This window comes from Phascolarctos cinereus, unplaced genomic scaffold (assembly GCF_003287225.1).
Source record: "Phascolarctos cinereus isolate Bilbo 61053 unplaced genomic scaffold, phaCin_HiC Scaffold_7;HRSCAF=346, whole genome shotgun sequence".
Classification (NCBI taxonomy): domain Eukaryota; kingdom Metazoa; phylum Chordata; class Mammalia; order Diprotodontia; family Phascolarctidae; genus Phascolarctos; species Phascolarctos cinereus.
The window spans coordinates 52268961-52288559 of record NW_027556180.1 but is presented as its reverse complement, the minus strand read 5'-3'; the positions used below and the strand labels follow the sequence as shown (position 1 = coordinate 52288559).

The 19599-nt window shown below is 37.0% G+C and overlaps 1 pseudogene; it reads right to left on the bottom strand.

The window, feature by feature from the left end:
* Nucleotides 1–4276: 4276 nt before the first annotated feature.
* Nucleotides 4277–19389, bottom strand: LOC110203567 (centriolar and ciliogenesis-associated protein HYLS1-like; annotated as a pseudogene).
* Nucleotides 19390–19599: the final 210 nt, after the last annotated feature.

The window sequence follows — 19599 nt, the reverse complement described above, 5'->3', positions numbered from 1 at the left end:
TTCTCCTTGTATTTTGACTAATAGGGATAGATTTCTTGTTTTGGCCTTGGTTTTGTCTCTCTTTTTTGTCTCCTTTAGACTGAACAGAACAGTTGTGAAATGGCCATAAGATAGAAGGGATCTAATTGGTCCATGGAGGATTGATCTTTTGGAGCTGGTAACTGTCCATCAATCAGCTAAGTAAATCAGCCACCGACATGATGACAAATACAAGTTAATTGTAAAACACCATGGATTATTTACACTACTCACAAACACTTATTTAAATAAATCTTTCTGGGTATCAATCAGAGTAAAACGTGTGAGTTGCATTTTCAAGTGGGGAGGGGTAGGGATTAGGGAATAATAATACCTTCTAGTTGGGTTTGAAAGTGTTAACAGGGAAAGCTGATTTAAACAATTTCTTGAATAATGAATAAAAAATGAACTTGTTGAATTTGGCAGAGAAAGGAAGTTATTCTAGACAGTGTGGAATGAAAGAACTCTGCACTCTGAACTGACACATGAGAACTAATAAGTGATATCAAGGGTAGAAAGACCATCTTAGGAAGTGAAGACTCTCTGTAGCCTTTGGCTGAGTTTTAGCAATTTATCTTTGGATATGGCTCTTAAGTAGAATGCATTTATGATAAAACGGTCAAAAACCTATGTTGTGATACTTATAATGCTAATAGCTGACATTTCTACAGAACAAAATATTTTCCTGCAATGTTGATAGTGAAATTGTTATGGTCTCCATTTTACAGAGGAGAAGATCAAAGTCTGTAGAGGAGATCTTACTTGCCAGAAATCTCAGCTGGAAAGTGATAAATTTGATAGTCAAATGAGAGCTTCTGATTTCAAACCTGCCACTGTTTTCCCTTCAAAATCTTGTCAGTTTCATTCAGAGGCCCAGATTTACTACGTAGGGCCAATATCATCCACCACTACTTCCCCACCAGTCAACCAGTATTACAGAATGATAGGTTTCAAGATGTGGAAAGACTCTTAAAGGCCCTCTAGTCCAACTTATACCTGACCAAGAATTCTCTCTACAGCATTCCTGGGTTCTCTTTGAGAACCTCTGTGGAGGTTAACTTCCTACCTCCCAGCTTAAACCATTCCAACTTTGGTTATCTCTAATTGTTGCTAAGTAGGTGCTTATATTTGGCCTAAATCTTTTCTGCACTTCCACTCATTGCTATATTCATAAAATTAATTTTAAAGACTAAGTTCTATATTTATCTCTATTAAATCTCATCATATTCAATTCTGCTCAATTTCTAGCCTTCAGAGAGCTTTTTGAATCCTGACTCAGTCATCCAAATGTTTGCTATTTTTCATTTCAATTCATTAGGCAGTCGGGTGGTATAGTGGATAGAGTATTGGGCTTGGGGAGTCAGAAAGATCTGAATTCAAATCCTGCCTCAATACTAACTAGCTTTGTGAGCCTGGACACCCCATTTAAAATCTCAACCTCAGTTTCCCTATATGTGAAATGGAGATAGTAATAGCACCTATCTGATAGGGTTACTGTGAGAATCAAATGAGACTGAATATGTAATCCACTTTGGAAGCCTTAAAGCTGGTTTGATTATTATTGTTATTAGCTTTAATGCCAGCATCTTGTGATCTGAATGCTATGGTTTTATCCAAACCATTGATGAACACTGAACCATATATGGTTAACAAAGATTCCTGGAGTACTAAACCTCACAAGCTGGCCAGTGGTCCATTAACATTCAGTCTTTTAAGAACAGGCATTCAATCAATTCTCAACCTAACTCTACTTTTAGATGATCCTCATTTCTCCATCTTGTCCCCAAGAACAGAAATATGAACCTTGTCAAATCCTTTGCCAAAATCTAAATAAACTATGTCTATAGAATTCCCTTGACCTATCATACCAGCTTCCCTTTTGGAAAAGGAAATGAAGGTAGTCTGGAATAACCCATTCTTTATGAATCCAAGTTCACTGTAAGTAATCACTGCTTCCCTTTTTGTTTATTTTTAAAAATTAATATTTTTTATATTTTTTACATTTTTTACATTTTTTATAAAAGTGAGTTCCAAATCTCCACCAACTATTGAGAAGGCAAGCAATCTGAAATCCATTATCCATGTGAAGTCATGCAAAACATATTTCTATATTTGCCATGTTGCAAAAAGAAAAGCAAGAAAAATAAAGTGAAAAACAAAGTGTTTTCATGTGCTCTCTGAATTCATCAGTTCTCTCTCTGGATGTAGATAGCATCTTTCTTTGTGAGTCTTTTGAAATTGTCTTGTATCACTATATTGATAGGGTAGCTTTGTCTTTCACAACTGATCAACACTGCACTGCTTCCCTTTATTGAATGATTGCAATTTTTTTTTTTAGTAAAATGATCTGATTTTTTTTGAAGACAGATTTATAGGTCTAAAGTTTGTGGATTCTATCTTTTTCCTTTTTTGAAGGATATAGTCATTTGCCCTCTTTCTGCCCCATGTTATCCTTCCTGTTGTCTAAGAACATTCTATTGACAGTAATTCAGCAATCATAACTTCCAATTCTCTCTGTACCCTCTGATGTAGGTAGCTAGGTGGTCTTGTGAATAGAGCTCTGGACCTGGAACAAAGAATATCCTAGTTCAAATCTAACATCACTCACTCAAGAGCTGTGTGACCCTTGGCAAGTTACTTAAGCTTTGCCTGAGTCAGTTTCCCCATCTGGGTATTAAAAAAATACCCACCTCCCAGGATTGTAGTGAGAATCAAATGAGATAATACTTTGCAAACCTTAAAATGCAACATAAATGCTAGGTAATTATTTTGAAGTTCACTGCATTGTGGCAACTTGAAATCATTGATGATAGCTGGATGCAGCTAGATTTTATGCTTTCCTCATGTTATCAACCATGTATTCATCATTTTTTTGTCTTTACTAGTTTAAAGATCATTCTCCTCAAAGATAAAATAAGAATCAGATTAAGAGTTGAACAGTTCATCCTTCCCTCATAATCTATCATTATCAGATTTGTTGTTATTGTTCATCCTTTGTTCTTGAAGAGGACCAATGTCATCAGGAGGGTGATGTTTTGACTTGCAAGTGAATTGGGTTGAAGTGAGGCAGAGCTATGGTCGTGTTGCTCCAATCTCTTCTTTCATTCTCCTTTGGCCTCCAAAATAGGTAACAAAGCAAAGCAAAACAAAACAAAGCAAAAACTTTTTTTGTTGAAAGTATTCACTGTCACTTTCAGTTAATTCTTGCCTTAATTCTTCTGACTTCTTTTTTAAAGGACCATGCTTTACTTTTGTATTTATCCTCAGCTATTCATCTCTTCTTTATCACTCATACCTTGTGCATTTGTATATAGATATTTGGAGCTACCGATGTTTATTGCTGGTTCCTTGTTTCATATTGTCTCTTATGAATTACCAGTTCTTTCTCCTGCCACTTCTTTTTGGGTAGGAGGAATCACAGTGACAGTTGTTCCTTAGAGTAGGCAGTTGATTCACAGAGCATTCAGTTAACACAACCTTTTGAGAAGCTTTAGCAGTATTGATTTGATTATTGCACCCTGGTCAAGAGATAGGAAGTGAGGGAAGAGTTGGTAAATGAATGGGCAGGACATATGGCCAAAGGTCTAGGTAGACTGCTGGAAGTTGGGTGGGAAGCCTTGGCCTGGGCTGGCTTCATGTAGTGTGCTAGATGAGTGTGCAGTGTTCTCCTCATTCACTAAGCTTAGCTCTAGGGCAGAAGTTCCAAACCTGAGTGGATTAAGTGTTTTGTGTGTATGTGTGTGTGTGTGTGTGTGTGTGTGTGTGTGTGTGTGTGTTCTCTAGATCTAGATTTAAATCCATTAAAATAAATTAAATCAAAATAATAAATTCTAACCTTTCTGCAACGTACCTAAGGATAAGATAAATTGGGCTGTTTGCTTAATAGTGATTTATTTTTTAAAAGGATGCTCTTTGAATCACTGAATCTTGGAGTATAAAGAGCTCTTAGAGGTCACCTAGTTTAAATCTTTACTTGAATGGGAATTCTTTTCACAACGTGACAAATTTCCATCTAGCCTCTTCTAAAAGATTCCCAGTCCTTTTGAGACAGTTCATCGGTTAGACTTAGGGGTCAATCTAATAAGCATTTATTATTAAGCACCTATGGTTTGCATGGCATTGTGCTGGAGATGCAAACACAGATAGCTCATGCTTTCAAAGACCTTGTAATCTAATGGTAAGTTAGGAAACTTTCATACTGAGGAAAATGTTTCTGTAACTCTTGTTGGTGTTTTGTCTGCTTTATGCATTGACTTGGCTACTCAATTTTCATTGTTTGGTTAGAAACACAAGCTGGAGGTTCCATTGCTTTTCTTTGAAGGTAGCAGATGATTTTTTCTTTTTCCTGAGAAATGTCATGGTTTCAATGTTGTGGGGAAAACTTTCCTGAACTACCCAAACCTTCAACCTCAGCCTCACTGTCTTCCTGGCAGGGCTACAAATTCATTGTCTTTGCCTTAAGTCCCAGAGCTCCATGTCATTTTCTATACTGGATCCTGAATCACTTATAACAGACTCACTTACAATTAGTTCTTCACCATCTGGCTTCTTACCAAGCATTTTCCTTTCATCATTGGCTTCCAGGCTATTTGGGAGGTGTCTGAGCCAGTCTCTGAAATGATAAGATGTTCTCGTGCATACCACAGATGCACAGGTAGAGAAGGTGTCTTGCCCAGGGTCACTGAAGCTCTACTGTAGGGATCATACTGGTTTGACTGGGCTTCCTTTATGGAATCCCCTTGTCCTGCTCTACATAGATCTGGGTAAAGGTTATAGTAGCTGCTGCCATATGCTCTTCTGGATTCATAGCAGCCCATCTTTGCTTATCAGGAGTTTCTCCATTGCCTCCTCTATGTTGTAGGCATTTCTTGTTTTAATAAACTTTGGCAGACATTAGTGTTGTTGGTGTTTTCATTTATGATAAATTTCTCATCTAAGTCATCTTTGATTTTATGATTGCGGAGAATCAAAATGTGATGTTACCTTAAAATTATTTTCCAATTGGTAGCATGCATAACGTGAAAAACACTGGAAAATGAGTTAAACCAAACAAATTGACATCACAAAAGAGGGTGGGGGAGTGTGGCATTATTATAGCCTCCAATGATAGTGAGATCAATGAACACTCACAATACAGAGAAAAAATACTTTATTGATTAGAATGTGGGAAATGGTGATTCTTTATTGGTACATTTATTGCAATTATCATTACCAATAATAATAATAATAAAAGCACATTTATGTAGCATTTTATGATTGCTAAACACTTCATATCAATTCTCATGTAATATACATCACAATTCCAAGAGGCTTTGTGGCATACTAGATATCAAATTAACCTTGGAGTAAGGAAGATCTGGATTCATTTTTTGCCTCTAACACAAGTCGCTTTACCCCTCAGTACTCTATACAAATCTCTGAGACTATAAGATTTAGACCATTAAAGTCATTCAAGGGTAGCTAAGTGGTGCAGTGGATAGAGTAATAGGCCTGGAGTCAGGAAGACTCATCTTAAGCTCAAATCTGGCCTCAGACCCTTACTAGCTATGTGACCCTGGACAAATCACTTAACTTGTTTGCCTCAGTTTTATGATCTGTAAAATGAGCTGGAGAAAGAAATGACAATCCACTCCAGTGTCTTTTCCAAGAGAACCCTAAATGGGTCATGAAGAATTGGACATGACTGAAGAAATGACTGAACCATAACAGCAACAATCTGATTTGATAAGAAGAGTTCCTCATTGAGATGTCACATGTGGTAGGTGGGACAGAGATATTTTTGGTTTGTCAGGGAGGAAATATGCTGAGAGTTAGGTTAAGTGACATATTCAAAGTTATATAGCCAGTAAGTGGTACAACTTGAGTCTGATACAAAGCTATATTTTCTTTGGACTGTGCTTTTATCTCTATATTGTGCCATGTTTTATGACTTAAATGTAAAGGTTGTACAGTGTTTTGAAAAGAGTGTTGCACTCAGGATCAGAAGAAATTGGTTCATAGAACTCTGTTCCAGCTCTATGTGGCCCTGGATAACCCCTTGACTTCTCTAGTCTAGATCTCTAAAGTTCCTTCCAGCTTTAAATCATCTCTGTTCCTACAAGTTTATGTCAGCTGAAAAGTTAAAAAGTCACCCATGAAAGCCTGTTAAGATGACTGGTCCACATTAACTTGATATTTATACAATGGTGAAAAAATTACCTGTGAAAAAGGACATTGATATGTGTAATTCCTTCATCCAATATATGAATAACAAATGCATATCTAAAGAAGACTCCATCAATATGTCAAACAAGACATTACTTGGAGTCATTTACTATCAATGGGTCTTCCTCTCTAGTCTACTCCAGAGGCTGATTATCTCTCTCTCTCTCTCTCTCTCTCTCTCAACATATCAACCTATATTGTTATATCTATTGATGTATTTCTGTCTAGTTATCAATCTAGATAGACAGATTCCCTAGGATGATTGGACAGTTTAAATATTGCTGAACCCCTACTATCTTTGGTTACCAATTCCTTCAGTTTCCACTGCTGCTTATCACAAGAGTATGGAATGGATAAATTGTCTAATTTTCTCTGGGAACTTAGGATTGGTTCATAAGGGGCTTTATTCCATTATCCATCATTTCACATTGGCCAGGGAAGGATTCCTATGGTGTTTTCATGTATTATATTTGGTTAGGAGCTTGGCAGCATTTGTGTGCCTACTTCTTAGTGTACTGGTTATGGTTCAGAGGAAAAAAATCTGAAGAGTTTTTGTCAGGTGACCTAAGTCTAACATTTGCTAGCGGTGTGACCCTATTCAAGTCACTCAACTTCTCTGAGACTCAATTTCCTCAAATGCAGATGATAGTGACTCTTTTGTAATGCCATGTCCTCTGATAAAATCATAATTTTCTGATGTTGAACCATTTTATAGTTCCAAAGACTTTGGTGGCAAGAACTTTCTTTTCTAGGTCTTCAGTAGCTATGTTAGGGACAGTTGCTGGATTGTATCTCCACAGGGGTTGCTAGATAGGTGAAGGGACTAGGCTGGAAGCATGGCTACTCTCAAGGCTCTTGAGTTCAGGGTCCTGAAGAAGATTGAGTAGTTAAATGACTTGCCCATGATCACTGAGCTAGTAAGTATCCAAGGAATGACTGAAAACCTAGTTGTTCTTCCAAGTTTAATATTTTTCCCACTAGGCCATATGCTTCTCAGCTAAATGATGTGTAAAGTCATCTACCAGTTTTAAGATTCAATTCAATTCAATTCAGTTCAGTTCAATTCAATAAGCATTTTTAATATATCCAAGGAATTATGCTAGGTGCAACTGAAAAATAACAGTCATTGTCCCTAATGATCTCACCTTCTACTAGGGAATACAACTGTTACATGAAGTAGAAGGGAGTCAGAGGAAAGAGGACATTCCAAATGCTCCAGAACATTTTAGAGGGGAGGAAAAACATAGCTGTGAGAAACAATGAAGGTTACATTGAACTAGCTCTCAAAAGAAAAGTAGTTGAGCAAGTAGCAATGAGGAAAGAGTGTATTCCAGGTTTGTGGGATGGCTTTTGGGACTGCATGAAGGTGGGAAATGGCAGAAGCTGATGTGGGAAAGAAGGGAATAATGTTACATAAAATTGGAGAGGTAGGTTAGAGCCTGGTTGTAGAGAATGCTAAATGCCAGGTTTTTTTTTTATCTTATAAGCAAAATGTAGCCCCTAAAGGTTGTTGAGTGGAGAAATGATCTGAACATCACTGGGCAAGATTATTTTGGCAGCTGGAAGAAAAATGCTTTGCACAGGGGAGAGATTGGAGGCATGGCAGCTAGCCAGGAAGCTAATATATTGATGTTGAATTAAGATGGTGGCCACATGAATGGTAAGAAAGGGATGGACGTGAAAGCTACATGGAGGTGAAATGGACAGGAGTTAGAAATTGATGGAATATAGTTGGTGCAGGAGAAGGATGAGTCAAAGAGGGTCAGAGGTTCCAAGCGTAGATGACTGGGAGATGGTGGTATCTTCACCAGAAAAAGGGGAATTAGGAAGAGCATCAGGTTTAAGGTAGGAAGGCCATTAATTCAGCTTTGGGCATATGGACTTTGAGGTATTGGTGGAACACCTAAAGCTGTTATAAAGAACTTGATGCTAATAGGCAATAGTCAATCTGAGTTATGATAGCTTTGTTGATGTCTGTATTCTAGATTTATTTTGCATGAGGAGACATTTGAAACCTCACCATTTTAACCACCTTACTTGGAAAGGTTTGAGAGAGAACAAATCTTGCCTTAGTCTGAGAAAGTAGGTCCTATTTTGGATAAATACTGGATTCCACCACAGAAGACATCATGCTGTGGCTACTTTATTTGCCTGAAATAGATTCTTGAATATCAGATGCATAGGTATATACAAAATGTCTTTCTAAATACAAATAGTTTCTGGATTATATGATGTTTTAGATTGTCCCTATTTTCACTACTCCTCCTAATTCCTATAGTGTGAATCTATTATTCAATATTTATTTGGAAACTGAAATTCTAGGCTATATTTTACAAATGAAAAAGGGTGAAATTTCTTACCTAGGAGAGTATAATCACCTTTGAAATATTCCTTTAGTAAAATTACTCATGCCTAGAATTCCCTTTCTACCTGGAAGGGCATTTCCTCAGGTTCTGATTATGGGGGAAACAATTTTAATACACGAATATTGTAAGAAATGTCTCTTAAGTTTTGTACTAAATATAAAAGGAGGTTCTTGCTGTAATGCACTCCTTATTTCTACCTGAGGAAGCCTTGAATTTCTTCAATCCAAGTTCTGTATAGGTACCACTCCTCCTTCAAATCTTTTTTGATTCCTATTAGTGATTACTGCAGACTCTTCTTTCAATTTACCTTGTATTATTCTTTATTTGGATCCATGTTGAGTTTTCTCGGCTGAACATAATGAGGATAGGCATGGCTTCATTTATATCTCTGCATCTTCACTGCCTGACACAGTGCTTCACAGTTTGGAATAGTGGATAGAGTGCTAGATCTGGAGTCAGGAAGACCTGAGTTTGAATCCTGCCTTAACTAGTTGTGTCTATCAAGACACTTAACCCCTCTGAGTCTTAATTTCCTCATCTGTAAAAGTGGGATTATAATAGAACCTATCTCACAGGGTTGTTGTGAGGATCTACTAAACTGATAAACACAAAGTGTTTTGTAAATCTGAAAGCACTATAAATATTACTTGAACTAGGAAAACACTTAAATGTTTGGTGAATCAAGCTGCCCTGAATCCCATTGTCCACCTCCCTGCCCCACCCCTCAAGGTTTTTGTCACAAGTAGGTTATTGACCTTTGCTTGTTCATCAGACCATAGAGTCACAGACAGAGAGAGAGCTAGAAGGGAGCTTGGAGACCATCTATCCCAACACAGATAGGAAACATCAAAGGTGATTTTAATTTTGTTCCTCTGACTCCAGAGCCAGTGATCTTTCCTCTTTATCATGTTCTTTTTTTCCATTTACTTTTTCTATATTCCTTTTTCTCACTAGTTTTTTTCTCTCATAGACCTTTAGGGAAGATTTATAAGAAGATGTAGACAAGAGTTGAACAGGCTGAGAAGGTGGGGTTAGGTTGTGAGCCACCCTTTGGGTTTCAGGACCAACACTGGTGAGATTAGGGATCCATATAACCATTAGAGCACATTTGTATGGGACCAGGTCTTCCTTTCTGGCACAGTTTTTAAATTCTGCTTGTCAGATCAGTGGGTGATAGGCAGGGGGGAAATGGTTTATAAATAATCCAAATTTTCTAAGACACAGAGGATTCAAAGGTTTGTTTCCTCTGTGGAGAAAAGCTCTTTCCTTGTCTCTCTTTTCCTCCCTGCTTCCCAACCACTCACTCATCACCTTTATTAACTATTCTCACTCGCAGGCATTTACTCCAAATGGCTGAACTTTGAAAGATTTGAATCTTGAAAGATTTTATTTCTTAGGATAGTATTGGACTTTGGGGGCAAATTCCATGGACATCCAGTTCCTGTTGAAAGCTAATAAAATACTGTTTGCCTGGAGGCTTTGTGTTGGAGCTGCTGGGGATATTTGCTTATTGACCAAGCTTTGTCTCTGTTGCACCTGGGAGAGCACAGCATCTGCGCCCTTAGGGGAGAGTCATGTCCAGGCGAGAGTCATGTCTGGACAGGGTGGAAGGCCTCCATTCACACAATTCTGCCAGTGAAGGGTAAACAGGGAGTTTCCTTGGAGATAACTTTTTCCCAGAGAGTCTGAAGGATTGTAAACTCACCACCCTTCATGAACCACACTGTGATGTTTATACAGCATTAACTTCTCGGTTATCTCATGTGCAAGAATGTGGCCCTGACCAAATTTCTGTGGGAAAATGTTAGATAGAATAGGCTTTCAAAGGCTGCTTCAAACATCATCACCTATTTTGTGGCTGTAGCTCATGTTACTCCATCTGGCTAAACCCACATCTTATTTAAAAATAGATTGTAAGTATATATTTCCTTTAAATAAGAAAAAAAAATTTAGAAAACTTCCATAGACCTAAAAAGATTAGTAAAAATTCTTTTCCCACCCATTCTCCTAAAACACAAATTACATCAAACCAATGAAAGCCCCCCTTTTCCCAAAAGATAAAAATTCAATTCAACAGGTTTTCTTTAAGCATCTCTATCTGCCAGATACCACGTAAACCACTAGGTATAAACATAAGGATTAAAAGAAATAAAAATCTTTCCCTGTGGTTAAAGACCTTCTAGCATGATTTCATTAAGAGCTAACAGTTGCAAAAGACTCAAATGAGTCAAAGAATAGAACTTGGTAAAACATTTTGCACTGTCATGGTGGATGTCCAATGGAGAGTCCAGAAAAAAGAAGGATTCTGTTTCCACAGTGAGATCCTTCAGGTGCTTCTGTTTTTGGATGATATTGTGATGATTCCATCAACTTCCCACACATCGAAGAACTTCCTAGTTGAAATCAATAATCACTCAAAAGAGTTCTAATAGTACCTTTTGCCTAATATGTATTTTATCTTTTATGTAATGACTTATGAATATGTTGTCTCCCTCACTAGAAAGTAAGCTTCTTGAGGGCAGGGAATGTTTTGGTCATCTGTGTGATTAGTACAGTGCCTAGAACATACTAAGTACTTAATAAGTAGATATTGCTTGATTGACTAACTATTCATATAGGAAAATTAAAATAGGTAAAACATGTCTGTTGCACAGGCCATGATATATATGTTGAATGGATAGCCCATCAGTATATATATCTTGAATAGATTAGATGGACAAGGAACTCAGATCAGAATAGCATGAGACGAGGACAGTAGCTGAGGTTGGGTCTAGGAAGCTGAGGGATACTTTAATGACTCCAAACTTCTTCCTGAAGAAAAGATTCAGCACTTCAACACCATATTTCTTCAATGTCAATATGCTTCAAAGGATGTTACATGGCTGTTACTTATAGAATACCAAAATCCCTGGAGAATTAAAGTCATATATCACTCAAGGGACAGTGGAGATATGTAGGGAGGATGTGAATAGGATGTAGCAATTAATGAATGATGAATAATTCAACAAAAGTGATAAAAATATATTCTCAAATGGATATGCAGCAGGACAAGGAGACAAGTTGACAAATTAGGAAGAGTGAGAGATAACAAAGGGATAGCTTGGGAACTTTATTGGGACACATATAATGTCCAGAGACCTAAAGGAAAATTCCCAGAATTCTGGATAGACTCTCTGTGAAAGGGATTCACAGGAGGGTAATGGTAAGATGTGCACCCTATGAGGATGTCTAGATGTTCTGTACTGATGGAGACTGTCACTATGTTGGTGATTCCCTTAGAACCATCAAACTGGTACCAATGGAGTACTTTCCTCAGGGAGACTCCCTTCTTTATTACTTAGCTCATTTGCCCAATACTTTCAGACCATGTTCTCTTTCCTGGACTATTGCTACCTTCCTGTGGTGTCATGAGTCTGAACTTGTCATGTTCATGTTCTGATCATGTTCTTTCTTCTAGTCCTTGTTTCTCAATGTGCTTCTATGGCCAGCAGAATTTTAAAGCTCAAAAAGAATTTAGAGATCATCTGGTCCATCAGGGATAAGTTATATGGCATCTGAAAACTCAATGTCTGACTATCATACTTCAGCAGGGAAGTAGATAGCTTACTTGAATTGCCAGAGATGAGAAATTTTATATTTTTCCTCCATGTTACAGAGTTTACGTAACTGTCACATATCTCTCATGACCATTGAGGGGAAAAGTAATGAGCAGAATCAAACAAAAGGCTTTAAATATTGGGGTATTAAAATATTGGGGAGAATGTTTCTCTGTGTGTGTGTGTGTGTGTGTGTGTGTGTGTGTGTGTGTAAACCATTTTGCCATTCAACTTAGAACTATTTAAGAAAATACTATCAGAATAGGACATATGTCCTCCTAAAGATGGAGTCTGGAATGCTCCATTTCTGGTTGGATCACTAGATGGTTTGTAGTTCCCTCAGGTTTTCACCATGGAACAAAAAACATCTACCTAGTTACAACACAATTATACTCCTGTTGAGAAAATTCAAAACAATAGGCAAGTGTCCCTATGTGCCATTTCATTAAAATGTAATGATCAAATATTTTATCCTAGACCTATGTACATATTTATACATCTGTATATATGTGAGTATATGTGTGCGTGTGTGTGTGTGTGTGTGTGTGTGTATATGCATATATACACAAATATATGTATATGTTTGTGTATATGTGTGTATGTATATACACATATACATACCTGTTAGGGCCTCTTAAGAGCTCACATAAAGATACTTCTTAACCCACTGTTGAAATACTAAATGGGTTTTCAGTTTCTCATATTTGAATCCCTATTTCTTAAATGGCTCAGAAATGTCAGTATTAATTAAAACTTGTATTTTCAATTCCAAGTAGATTTAGTAATTCCTATATGGTGAAACACACTTTTCATCCTGTGACTTTTCAGATGACTGAGCAGAGCAAATTAGGCTGTAATCTTATTTTAAAGAGTAATTTGCCACTAAAAATATAATATAAACTAGACTACAGTAAAAAGCACATTTCACACAATAATTACTAGGTTGTTCCATAATAAATGACAGAACTCCACAGCAGCACATTTAGCTAAAGAATGCTTAGAAGTTGAAAAGAGTTTAAGGTTAAAAGAAAACAAAAAGCTCCCTGAGATTTTAATTACTAATTACATGGCCAGAAATATCTGTTGTTTGGCTTCAGATGACATTTGGCTTAATAGATGTGAACTGGTTTGCCATATGGGCTAGCCATTTTTATCCCCTTACTCACAAAAATCACAATCAACATGACAACGAAAATTCATTAATATGACTACATTTGGACAGTGTGATATGTGCTGGAGCTACAAAGGACACTAAAAAGGACATAGTTCATGCCCTCAAGAAGGTCACATTATAATGGGAAGACTATATGCAAGTAACTATGTACATACAAGATATACATTGCAAATAGCGAGCTCAGAAAGAAAGTGCTAGTAGTTGGGGTAGTGGAAAGTGGACAAGGAAAATCTTTCTTTACAGGAAGATCATACAATGACCTCCTTTGAGCTGAGTCTTGAAGAAAGGAAAGGAAACCAGAAGGCAGAGTTAAGGAGGGAGAACATTCCAGGAATGGGGAATAGCCAATGAAAAAGCACGAGTATCCTGTGGTAGAAACACAAAACAGGCCAATTTAGCTGGATTATATAGTACGTGGGGGAGAGCAAAGTGTAAAAAGACCAGAAAGTATAAGAAAGGTGTTTCAAAAACCAAACAGAGGATTTTATAAAGCAAACAATGTCCTTATATCCTCTTTTTTTTTGTACTATACTTCAAATGCCTCTTTTTGTTTAATGACTATGTTTTTATTGATTATTAGGCTCAGATTAGTAGGGTGTTTCACTTTTGGTTGTATCTTGAGTTTCTTTGCTCTTTTGGCCGCATTATTCCATTCCCTTCTGCAGTTTCTGGTGGGTGTACCATAGTCTTGTGTCATTCAAATTCCCTTCCTTTATATTTGAAGGTCTTTCTCTCCATCTCTTGCAGAATTTCTTGTTTATCATTTCAATTGTCAAATTTAAGCACTCTGTGGATTTAGAAGCATAACATTTTTTCCCCTTTTCTGAAGACAATCTGTGGATTCTGTGTTTTGAAGTTCAGGGAAGTTTTCTATTTTCTTTCTTATATCATGATATTCAAGATTTTTGACTTGTTATGCTGTCTTGGAGACCTATAATCTTTAAGTTATCTGTACAGACCATGTTTTACTTGTATGTTGTTGTTCAGTTGTTTCAGTTGTGTCCAACTTTTCATGACCCCATTTGGGATTTTTGCCATTTCTTTTTCCAGCTCATTTTACAGATGATGAAACAGGTAAGCAGGAACGAATGACTTGTCCAGGCTCACACACAGCTAGTGTCTGAGGCCAGATTTGGACTCAGGAAGATGTCTTTCTGACTCCAGGCCTAGCACTCTATCCACTATACCACTTAACTGCATTTTACTTATATAGAGATCATCTTTTCTTTTCACATTACTACATTTTACTTTTATTTTTACAAATTGTTTTTCATTTCTGTATATTTGTATTCCTAGTCCCAAAAATTGTTCTTTCTTCTTTCTTTAGAGAGATTTGTCACTGCGGATTCAGTTTTTTTTTCTTTCTATTTGTCTCGAGATTTCTCTCTCATAGGCCTTTCTGATTTGATGATTCTTATTTCTCACTTAAACCATACAGGAACATTCTACTGTGGTTCCATGCATTTGGGGAAATACATTTTCAGGATCCTCTCTCTCATCAGATTTTTTTTTTTGTCTTACAATATTTATTCAGGGGTATTTGGACTTGTTTAGATGTTCTGGAGGCCGTTTCCCCCACTGTTATTAATATCATCCCTGTTGGTTTATCTTAAACTTATACTTAGATTTTTAAACTGAGTTTTCTTTCTCCTGAGATCTTTGATAATTTTGGTCATTTTTTTCTTATATTCCTCTGTAACTCTTTTTTTGCTCTTTCCTCTTTGAGGATAGTTTTCTCAGGGGCTAGGCCTTAGTGCTATCTTAGTCTCCTCCCATGTTGGGGAATTCACTTTTGACTGGCTTCAGCATCTGCCTCACTTATGGGGGGTCAGATCTGACTCCAGCTAGATACTAGTCTCCTTTCCTGGAGGCCTGGTGCAGCCTAACTAAAATATTAGCATCCTGCCCTAGTACCCTATTTTCTTTAATTCTTTGGCTAAACAGTGTTGTAGCACAAAAAGTTGCTGCCCTAGGAAAAGAAAGTTTCCTCTTTCTTATACTTCGACCGCCTCTGCAAGTGATGAGGGAAGAACTGAATTCTGCTGCTTGTTGCCACAGAATGGTGGGGAAGAGCAGGGGTAAGAAGGTATACTGATAGACTACAGAAGCCGTAAGGAAATTGCTGGGTGGATTCCAAAGTACAAGTCTATGGGTCTTGTCATGTGGCTCTGCCAGTGCATGGGGGTTAGTGGGGGAAAGAATGCTATGGAAACATTAGTGATTAGTCTTCTCTGCTATTAATTCATCAAGATAGTAACTCATTACAGTGTCTTAGCCTTTAGAGATAGTTGCAATTGCTTAATCTCTTGCACATAATTTTTATCTGTGGAGATTTGAAGAGATTTGGAGATTGGAGAAAAGGTCTAGTCTTCCATCTTGCTGGTTGTAAGACCTAAACAGAGAATTTAATATTTGATCCTCAAGGTAGTAAGAGCCACTGTAGTTTATTGAGCGTGTGTGTGTGTGTGTGTGTGTGTGTGTGTGTGTGTGTGTGAGTGAGTGACAAGGTCAGATCTATGCTTTAAGAAGATCTCTTTGTTTGCTTAGTCAAGGATGAATTGGGTGAGGCTTGAAGCAGGGAGATCAACCCACAGGCTGCTACAATAATCTAGACATCACTGGATTGCACCAGGGTGGCGACTTTGTGAGTGAACAGAAGGGGTCATATGACAGACATGTTGTAAAGGTATAGATGATAAGACTAGGTAATAGATTGAATATGGAGGGTGAGCATGAGTGAAGAGATGAGGGTAACATTCATATGTGATCCTAAGTGACTGGGAGGAGTGTGATACCCTCAAAATAATATGAAAATTTGGAAGAGGAAACAGATTAGAGGTTAGGCACTGTGGCTAGTGGTCTGGCCTATATGTCTAATTGAAGTAATAAGATACTTCATGAGATTCACAGAATACTTATGTAGTTCACCTAAAATTGTTTTCATTTTTTAAAAATGTACTGTTTGTACTTTGGTTTACAAGAATAACTACTGAGTTTTCATTTAGAAGATTTAGGCTTTCAATCTGATATAGTACCTGGTACAGTACAGAGCATCCATAACAGTACTCTGTGTATGGAGGCTCTGCATAGGGAGACAAGAAATACTTGCTGGTTGAATGATATTCAAAATTGAGAGATAAGTTTGGATTTTTTTCTATCTTCTTAAAAAATGTTTCCATAAATTTTGAAGTCAGCAAATCTTTAGAATATCTATGATGGGTTATTTTCAAGATTGTGCATTTTAAACTTTAATATTCATGGCCTCAAGTGGTGACTTCAGTGGGTACCTCCCAATATTTATAGTCCTTGTCTCATGTGTATCATTACTATATGTAACTTAGAGATATGCTCATTTCAAAGGCCTGCTGACTACCTAATTATTCTTCATTTCCTGACATCCTAAGATAATTAACATCTGGAAGTTTTCTATTTATTCACTTTCTAATTCCTTAGAATCTACTTCCTAAGTAGATTCTAAGGAATTTTCTCACACTTTAAAGCAGTGAATGGGTGGATGTTGGTGAGTCAAAAAGTTCCAGTTTCATCATGGAAAGCTTTTTTTTTTTTAATCCAAGCAACTCATGGTTTTTCTCATCTTTTTATCACCAAATCTTTGTGATGTACCAAGGAAAAAAGGCTATGTCTGCTTAACAAAAGAAAACTTTAGGCACACAATACAAAGGAATGGTCAGTGAAGAGAGGTGTTTTGACTATAGGTTGTCACTATTTCGATTAGTCTGTAATGCTAAGGCTACAGGGCCATCTCCAGTCATCCTGATCTATATCTTGCCAATGGAATCAGATGTCTCCAAAGTAGAAAGTGAGGCTAGTGACCTTGGCCAGCCCTCTATCACTTAAATCCAATTCACTTGCAAGTCATGACAGCATCTTCCTGATGTCATGGTCCTCTTCAAGAACAAAGGGAAAACAACAATGTTAACGTCAGAGTACATCTAAGGGAAAAAAAGGATCTTGTACTCATAAGATTTAGATACAAATTCCCATCAGATTTTGCTTGTCAGTTATTACCTGTTACTTATGAAGTGGTGAGATATGTTTTGGAGTAGCATCTCATAGTAGGCATTTGGTTCTATTTAAAAATATCAATAATCCAGTTTCTATGACTAAGTTGCAGCAAGACCTATGATATATTCCAATATACCAATGGAGCTATGATGTCATCAATGTGAGAATTGATTCCAACAATGCAGATTGCAACCCAACTACATCTGGCAATCCATGGTGACTCCCAGTCATGTCTTCCCATAAATTTGCCAAAAGGATGTCTCCCCTGTTAATCCAAATCAAGTCAACAAGCATTTATTAGCACCTACTATGTGCCCCAAGCACATTGTTAAGCACTAGGGATACAAGGAAAAGTAAAAATAGTCCTTATTCTCAAGAAGCTTACATATAATGGGGATGACAACATGTAAAAAAATATATACAAAAAAGATATGCACAGGATGAATTGGAGATAATCTCAGAAGGAAGACACTAGCACTGAAGGGGACAAGGAAATGCTTCTGGCAGAAGGTGGCCTTGAAGAAAGCCAAGGAGATGTGGAGGGAGAACAGACAAGGAGATGCAGACAACCAGTGAAAATGCCCAGATTCCAGAGATGAAGTGTCTTGTGTGAGGAAGAAGAAGGAGGTTAGTACCACTGAATCATAGAGTATGTGGAGGGAAGTGAGGGGTAAGAGGAGTAGACAGGTAGGAAAGAATTAAGTTTAAGGATGGAAATCACTCATAGAAAAATTTAAATTTGGCATCAAAGAAATCTATCCAACACATATTTGAGCTGACTTTATGCCTTTTTTTCTATATGAAAGCTTTTAATTACTTGAAGACACTTATTATATATTCCTTGAGTGTTGGCTTATCCAGGGTAAACATCCCCAGTTTATTCAACCTATTCTTATAAAATATATGTTCAGTCCTTTCACCATCCTAGCCAATCTCTTCTGGCCACATTTCAATTTGACTATATTTCTTTTGACAAGTTACCTATAAATGAACATAGTATTCTGGATGTATATTAGCTAGTGTAAGGTGTAGTAGAATGAATATTTTCCTAATTCTGCACACAATATTCCTAGAATAGTATTCACCTTTTCAGCCAGTACCATTGACTTATTACTATTGTTATATCATTGGCTTATCATTGAGCTCATCCATTAAAAGCCCTAGATCTTTTTTATTGTTTTTCTTTCAAATACTTCAAAGATCTCCACATTCTACATCTGTTGTGGAAGGGGGTATATGAATAGATTTAGATTATGAAACTTCAATAGCATATACTGTCTGTGTCTTTCCCACAGAAATTGTTAAGCTATGCCTCTTCTACCTTTTACTTATGAACTTGATTATTTGAACCTAAGTGTAAAACTTTACATTTGATCAATATTAGCTTTCAACTTATGAATTGCAGCTCATTGTGAAAGCCTTTTGAGATTGCCTTAGATAATTTTGTTATCTACGTGGCAGATATCTGCTCTCTGTTATCTGGGAATTTGAATAGCATAAACTCTATGTCTTTATCTAAGTCATTAATAAAAATGTTGAAGCACGTAAGACCAGAGACAGATCTCTAGAGCACTCTATTAGATATCTCTTTGTAGAGGAAGCTAGGTGGCACAGTAAGTAGAAAGGTACACCTGGAGTCAGGAAGACCTGAGGTAAAATCCCACTTCAGACCCTTAAAAGTTGTGTGATCTAAGGCAAGTCACTTAACCCCTGTTTATCTCAGTTTTCTCATTTATAAAATGGAAATAATAACAGCACCTACCTTGTGGGATTGTTGTGAGGATAAAAGAAGATAATATTTATAAAAGTACTTTGCAAATCTAAAAGTAGATAAATGCTGCTATTATTATTATTATTATGTTGATTCACTAAATTCTAAATCACCCTAACTATGATCATCAAGCCCCATTTCTCTCCATATTATCCACAAACCTGTGAGACTATCAAATATTTTGCTGAAATATAAGTATACTATGTGTACTTCATCACCTTGATTTACCGGCATTCTTACACTATCAACAAAGGACATGTGTTTAACTGGGCATGACATGTTCTTGCTGAAGCCATGCTGTCTTTCAGTGATTAGCACTTCTCTATCTGAGTGCTCACAAAATGCAAAATCACAAAAATTCAGGGCTGAAATAGACCTTGACCACCATCAATCCACCAACAAACATTTATGGGGTACCCATAATATGCTAGACACTGTGCTAGG